The following is an 8,035-nucleotide window of genomic DNA, read 5'->3' on the forward strand; positions in this document are numbered from 1 at the left end:
AAAAACAGCTATTTTGTGGGGAATTCTAGCACTCTATAAGGGGCAGGGTATGAGGAGAGTTTATTCACAGGCCAAGATAGCGTTTCTTAGGTTCACTTTGGTCTCACAGATATTCCTTCCCTTTTTCATTCACAAACAGTCTAATTTCATCCAAGCAGGCTACAAATGTCTCCAGGGCTCATCCTCTGCTCAGCCACTGGACATTATCATATGTAAGTAAATTATTATACAGTGCCTGAACCTCATCAAGAAGTGCTTGAAACTGTCAAAAATTAAGAGCATGAGCCATGATCTAATTTACCATTTTTGTGATATCTTTGAGGATGTTGTCTAATTTTTTGCTGCCTTCCCTGGTACAAAGAGCTTCTTGATGTATAATACAATAAAACTGAATGACTGAATGTTTTGCTTCTGTAGTTAATAAAGAACTGTATGTTGCCCCCATCGTTCTTGGTGCCCCATTGCTAGTAATTGAAACCACTTTTTCTGGTCTTCTTTATTTTATTTTTTTTTAATTAGAGAATTTATCTAGTTCTTTTATTGGTACATTTTAGGTATACAATTCATTTACATTTAGCATTGGGTGTTTGTACCTGTACATGATATATCTTGGCTCTTATTTTTTTTTCCCCATTATCTGTACACACTTCACCCACTCGACCTTCCCTATTTACATAGATTTCATTTCCTTTTTTTTTTCTTTTCTCATAGTTTTTCCTTTCCCTCTTTTCCTTTCCCCTTCCCCTCCCTTCACTCCTTCATCTTTGGACCTTTTTTCCTATTTCAAATTATCAATTATTCATTTTAATCATTTTAACCCTTGTTTACACTATCAGTTTCTTACATTAGTGAAACTATTCGGTATTTACACACGTGTGTCCTCTTTATTTCACTTAAGAATATGGCCTCGATATGCATCCACTTAGCTATAAATGACTCTAATTTTTCATTCTTTATGGCTGAGTAGAACTCCATTTTATTTTAAAAACCACATTTTCTTTATCCAGTTTCCAGTTGATGGGCGCTTGGGCTGCTTCCAAGCTTTAGCTATTACAAACTGTTCCACTATGAACATGGGTGCACATATATCACTGTAGTATGATTCTTTAAATTCTTTTGGGAAGATCCCCAGCAGGGGAATAGCTGGGTCAAATGGACCTCTAGTCCTAGTTCTTTGAGGTATCTCCATACTGACTTCCACAGTGGTTGCACCAGTCTGCACTCCCACCAGCAATGGAAAAGGGTTCCTTTCTCCCCCCAAATCCGGCCAGCATTTGTTATTTGTTGATTTCTTGATAGCAGCCATCCTTTCTGGGGTGAGGTGGAATCTCAGGGTTGTTTTCATCTGCATCTTTCGAATGACCAGTGATGTTGAACATTTTTTCATATATTTGTTTGCTGCTTTTACTTCCTTGTCTGAGAAATGTCTGTTGATTTCAGATGCCCATTTTTGAATTGGGTTTTTGAATTTGGAGGGTCTGATTTCTGACACAAAAGCTTCCAACACTGTATTGTAGATACCCAACCCTTGTGTCTTCCAGGCAAAGAGGCCAGTTTCACCAGCTCTTCTCTAATAATGTCACCATCAACCTAACACAAAATTACTGCTAGCCTTCCATGATTACATGTAAACACATGTAGTAACAGGCTGCCTTTTGTAAGTCAGTAGTCAGCTGCTGACTAACATCAGTTGACACACACAGGACTCAGTCTTTAACAGTTTTCTGCTAAGTGACATCTCAGAGATGCACAATTTTATCCTTGTTTGGAAAATCATGAAAAAGGGAATTACTCCCAGACAACATGGCCATTTTGATAAAATCTCTATCAGAGCGGAGTTTACCATGTTTTGCTATGCACAGTGAAATTTAAAAGCTGGTAGCTGTCAGATGATTTATTTTAGAAAGATAGTTGCAAAAGCTAAGATACTAGGAATGATATTTTCTCAATTCCTCTTCAAGAAGATATTTCCTGGCGGATTCAGCGAGCGCAGCGGCGGTTGGCAAAGCCTCCCGGGCGCGTCCTGGGCGGAGCTGGAACTGTCGCCGCTGACAGAGCCCCTGATCCCGGCCCGCCACCCGGGAGGCGGGTCCCCGGGGCAGAGGAGGCTTCCTCTGCGCGGCTCTGCGTCGCTCCTCGCTCGCTCGCCCGCTGCGAGGCTTCTGAGGAGGAGGAGGAGGCTGCGGCGGCCGAGGTCGCGGGGGCGGGGGGGGGGGGGGCGGCGAGCCAGGACAGTGGAGGTGGCTGTGGAGAAAGCGGTGGCGGCGCCGAGAGGGGCGAACAAGGCCGAGAGCCGGCAAGGCCCCGACTCGGAGCGCGGCGGCGAGGCGACCCGGCTCAACCTGTTGGACCCTTGCGGCGTGTGCCACCGGAACATCCAGAGCTGCGCGCCGAAGCTGCTGCCCTGTCTGCACTCCTTCTGCCAGCGCTGCCTGCCCACGCCGCACCGCTACCTCATGCTGCTACTCCGCGCCGCCGCTGTTGGCGTCTGGCTCGCTGGTCGGAGGCTCCTCGCCCTTCACCGCGCAAGTTGGAGTCATTCGATGCCCAATTTGCAGCCAAGAATGTGCCAAGAGACACATTATAGATAATTTTTGTGTGTGTGAAGGACACTACTGAGTTCCCAGCAGTACAGTGGAAAAGTCTAATCAGGTATGCACAAGCTGTGAAGACCATGCAGAAGCTAATGGGTTTTGTGTAGAGTGTGTTGAATGGCTTTGTAAGACATGCATTAGAGCTCATCAGAGGGTGAAGTTTACAAAAGACCATACTGTCAGACAAAAAGAGGAAGCGTCTCCAGAGGCTTTTGGTGTGACTAGTCAGCGACCAGTGTTTTGTCCTTTTCATAAAAAGGAGCAGTTGAAGCTTTATTGTGAGACGTGTGACAAATTGACATGTCGGTGTCAACTGCTAGAACACAAAGAGCATAGGTACCAGTTTATAGAAGAGGCTTTTCAGAATCAGAAAGTGATCATAGATACACTAATCACCAAACTGATGGAAAAAACAAAATACATAAAATATACAGGAAATCAGATCCAAAACAGAATAATTGAAATAAACCAAAATCAAAAGCAAGTGGAACAAGATATTAAAGTTGCTATCTTTATGTTGATGGTAGAAATAAATAAAAAAGGAAAAGCTCTGCTGCATCAGCTAGAGGGCCTTGCAAAGGACCATCGCATGAAACTTATGCAACAGCAGCAGGAAGTGGCTGGGCTTTCTAAACAGCTGGAACATGTCATGAATTTTTCTAAATGGGCAGTTTCCAGTGGCAGCAGTACAGCATTACTTTATAGCAAGCGACTGATTACATACCGGTTGCGGCACCTCCTTTGTGCAAGGTGTGATGCTTCCCCGGTGACCAACAACACCATCCAATTTCACTGTGATCCTAGTTTCTGGGTCCAAAATATTATCAACTTAGGTTCTTTAGTAATCGAGGATAAAGAGAGCCAGCCGCAAATGCCTAAGCGGAATCCTGTCGTGGAACAGAATTCACCACCACCAGGTGGTTTATCTTCAAACCAGTTATCCAAGTTTCCAGCCCAGATCAGCCTAGATTACGACTCCAGCATATGTAGCAACAGGGAATGGCTCAGAGGCAACAGGTGCAATGGAGGCCAGCACCTGTGAGTTTACCAAACCCTAGGATGCAGGGGCCCATCCAGCAGCCTTCCATCTCTCATCAGCAACCCCCTCTACATTTGATAAACTTTCAAAATCACAGCCCTAAACCCAATGGACCAGTTCTTCCTCCTCATCCTCAACAGCTGAGATATCCACCAAACCAGAATGTGCTGTGGCAAGCAATAAAGCCCAACCCCCTACAGATGGCTTTCTTGGCTCAACAAGCCATCAAACAGTGGCAGATCAGCAGTTGACAGGCTGCGACCACAACTGCCAGCAGCTCATCCTCTACTCCTTCCAGCCCCACCATCATGGGTGCAGCAGGATATGATGGAAAGGCTTTTGGTTCACCTATGATTGATCTGAGCGCACCAGTGGGCAGTTCTTACAATCTTCCTTCTCTTCCTGATATTGATTGTTCGAGTACTATTATGCTGGACAACATTGAGAGGAAAGATACCAGCACAGACCATGGCCAGCCCAGACTGCCCTCCAATAGAACCATGCAGTCACCAAACTCATCAGTGCCCTCTCCAGGGCTCGCAGGACCTGTTACTATGACTAGTGTCCATCCCCCAATACATTCACCTAGTGCCTCCAGCGTTGGGAGCTGGGGAAGCTCTGGTTCTTACAGCAAACCAACAGGAGCTGATTCTACGCACAAAGTCCCAGTAGTCATGTTGGAGCCAATCCAAATAAAACAAGAAAACAGTGGACCACCTGAAAATTATGATTTTCCCATTGTTATAATGAAACAAGAATCAGATGAAGAATCTAGGCCTCAAAATACCAACTATCCAAGAAGCATACTTACTTCCCTGCTCTTAAATAGCAGTCAGAGCTCTGCTTCTGAGGAGGCTGTTGTGAGATTGGATGCCCCCGATAGCACTGAGGATCATCCTGGACTTCACCAGGAGAACCCCTCCAATGGGAAGTCCGAGTGGCTCAATGCCTCCCAGAAGTCACCCCTTCATGTTGGGGAGACATGGAAGGAGGATGACCCCGACGAGGACTGGTGTGCAGTTTGTCAAAACGGAGAACTGTTGTGCTGTGAGAAGTGTCTGAAAGTTTTCCACCTCTCTTGTCATGTGCCCACATTGACAGATTTTCCAAGTGGAGGGTGGATTTGTACTTTCTGCCGAGATTTATCTAAACCAGAAATTGAGTATGATTGTGATACTCCTACTCACAATTTGGAAAAAAGGAAAACTGAAGGTCTTGTTAAATTAGCACCAATAGATAAAAGGAAGTGTGAATGCCTACTTTTATTTCTTTACTGCCATGAAATGAGCCTGGCTTTTCAAGACCCTGTCCCTCTAATTGTGCCTGATTATTACAAAATAATTAAAAATCCAATGGACTTATCAACCATAAAGAAAAGACTGCAAGAAGATTTTTCCTTATACACAAAGCCTGAAGATTTTGTAGCTGATTTCAGATTGATCTTTCAGAACTGTGCTGAATTTAATGAGCCTGATTCAGAAGTAGCCGATGCTGGTATAAAACTTGAAAGCTATTTTGAAGAACTTCTAAAAAACCTTTATCCAGAAAAAAGGTTTCCTAAAGTAGAATTCAGGAATGAATCAGAAGATAATAAATTTAGTGATGATTCAGATGATGACTTTGTACAGCCCCGGAAGAAGCGCCTCAAAAGCACCGAGGAGCGCCAGTTGCTTAAATAAAGCAGCACCATTGGCGTATGTCTGTTGGAGATTTTTTGTTTGTCAGTAATTTAACATCATTATAAAGAGGAATTTGTGAGCTGTTAAAAAAAAAAGATATTTCCTTTCAGTTTCAGCAAGTTTGGCAACACTTTTGTGGTTGATGTCAAAGTGTCATATGACACTTGATGTGCAAAACACAACACTTTGACTACATAATGCTTTTCCATTGCATCAGTTATGCCAAGTGGCTCTGTCTAGACCTCTTAGGATGACCTTCCACTATCTGTTTTCAGTTTTGCTTCTTTTGTTTTGGTCGTTTTTTGGTGTTCAAGACTTGAAGTCTAAAAAAACCACAAAATTTAAAAAAAAGAAGCACCCAATACAAATTTATCCCTATATCAAAAATAGCTAACACTATTAGTTAATAGTAAAGTATTAGATAATCCCTGAATCAACAATCTCCAGCAGTGATTCTCAGCTGAGGTTCTTGAAGTTGCTGACCGCAAGTGCAAGCAGGCAATGTTCCACTGACCACCAGGTTTTGACCTGCTCTGAAAAAGGCATCTGAGAGCATTTCCTGCCTTGTGGAGGCTTCTGCTAAAATCACAGCCAGCAAATACAATATCCAAGCAAATACACATATCCTCTCTTTCATAAATTCTTCACAAACAACTAAATAGGATCCTTCAAATTCAAATATGCCAGAGCGACAGCACATTAAAGGAATCTCAGTCTCTTACTTAAGAACTTCTATTTGCTAAATCTTAGATACTAAATTTCATAAGAAAATGCAAAGCTAAAACCTGTGTTAATAAAAACAATTGTATTAAAACTCACAGCTAGTCCAAATATATATATATATATATATATATATATATATATATATAATCTCGTGGGCACCACCTTGACTGGCCATGCCACAGCTCAGATGAGTTGTGGCTAATTAATCAAGGCTCATGTCATCACCTGGAGCCGTTCCTCCTTTCTGAGCATGGGCATGGCCCCATGTGCGCTGTTATCTAATGCTCAGCTGCTGGAATGATGCTGGGGTGACTTGACTCATGCTGACAGAGATGGCTTTGTGTGCCTACTGTGGCACATGTGCCATAGGTTCACCACCACTGTCCTAGGTCAAGGCACGTGGGCAGGAGGAAATTTTCTCTTGCTGGAGGCAGGGTTCATCATTCTGTTTTATCCAGGCTTCCAGCAGCATAGGTCAGCGCCACCAACATCATGGAAGACAATCTGCTTTCCTCAGAGGACAACTTGAATGCTAACCTCCTCCTGAAACACATTCACAGACATACCTACAATTATGTTTTACCAGGCCTCACCAACCAGTCCCATAACCCAATCATGTGGACACAGAAAAACTATCACAAATTTTTTACTACCAAGTTAATTTCGTCAAGTATCAGGATTCTACTTAAGTTTTTTTCCTGATGAATGTTAAAGTCCCTAACTGATTCAATTCCATGATATTTATTCTTTTAGTTTCTTGCGAAAGTGTGTCTCTTTGATGAATTGTTTTGGTTGATTAATTTCATCCAAGGTTTAATGAGGGGTTTAAAGAATTTAAAACTGCACCCAGACATGCTAGTGCATGCTTGTAATCCCAGCACCTGAGAGGCTGAGACAGGAGGATTATAAATTTGAACACAGCCTGGGCTACATGGCAACTTAGCAAAACCTTCTGAATAAATAAATAAGGCTGAGGGTGTAGCTTAGTGCAAAGGTCCTGGGTCCAATCCCCAGTACTGAAAAGATAAAAAATAAAACTTAGAACTGCATTTTTCATAATTATGTTGTTTCTTAGAATAAATCTAATATGGTGGGTAAAAATAGATTACTGAGGGGCCTGTCTCAGTAATCCTGAATTTGAATTGAGTAATTTTGAATTTTCTCCACCTTTCATTTTCTTGAGCTATTTTACATCTCTGTATATAATAGAAAGCTAATAATAATGCAAATTAATCTTATCCACATAATTGCAAACCGTTTATGCCTGATGGGAGGCAATTAGACCCTGTGGATAGACCACTTTTATATCTATTTGTAAATTCTTTTCAGCATTTATCTACCTATATTTGTGTGTGTTCATTTGAACTTTCCTTGGAGATGGCTATACTATCTTACTGGGTTTGCTTATTAATCCACCAGTTAAATAGATTCACTGATGGATGTGAGTCATATCCTGGGTGTTGAACACAGGTAGCACTGGGCTATATACCCAGGACTCCCCTTTCTAAAATTTCATTTTGAGACCAGCTCATGTGAAGTTGCCCAGACTGGCCTTGAACTCAAAATCCTCCCGCCTCAGCTTCTGAAGTAGCTGGGATTACAGATATGTACATCATGCCCAGACAGAAGTGTATTTTGTATTTGTATAAAAGTCATGATTTTACCCTTAAAATTATATTTTAACAGAGTATATTATGTATATATGTGTCACTACAACCAGAAGTTATGTTCCCCTTTTCACAACTTAGGTGTCCACAGCATCAGCATTTGAGCAGTGTGAAGGCTCTGACCACTCTGTACTTCCCCACCCCCTTGGCTGACTCACTGCCTTTTGAGATTGATGGTTGAGTTGGTTTTCTCTCAGTTCCTTTTCCAATGCTACCACTGCATCATTTATTTCCCTCTGAGATTATTTTTTTGTTCCTTTTTAGTAAAATTAAAATTATTTGTTTATGGATACTATGGAAACAAGATGTTATTAGGAGGGAAGAAGAACGTGC

The 8,035-nt window shown here is 42.2% G+C and overlaps 1 pseudogene; it reads left to right on the forward strand.

Annotated features, from left to right (window-relative positions):
• Positions 1-1,934: 1,934 nt before the first annotated feature.
• Positions 1,935-6,119, forward strand: LOC101699793 (transcription intermediary factor 1-alpha pseudogene; annotated as a pseudogene).
• Positions 6,120-8,035: the final 1,916 nt, after the last annotated feature.

The sequence above is a fragment of the Heterocephalus glaber genome, unplaced genomic scaffold (assembly GCF_053883595.1).
Source record: "Heterocephalus glaber isolate CG9 unplaced genomic scaffold, H.glaber_assembly_v1.0 deba00001666, whole genome shotgun sequence".
Lineage (NCBI taxonomy): Eukaryota > Metazoa > Chordata > Mammalia > Rodentia > Bathyergidae > Heterocephalus > Heterocephalus glaber.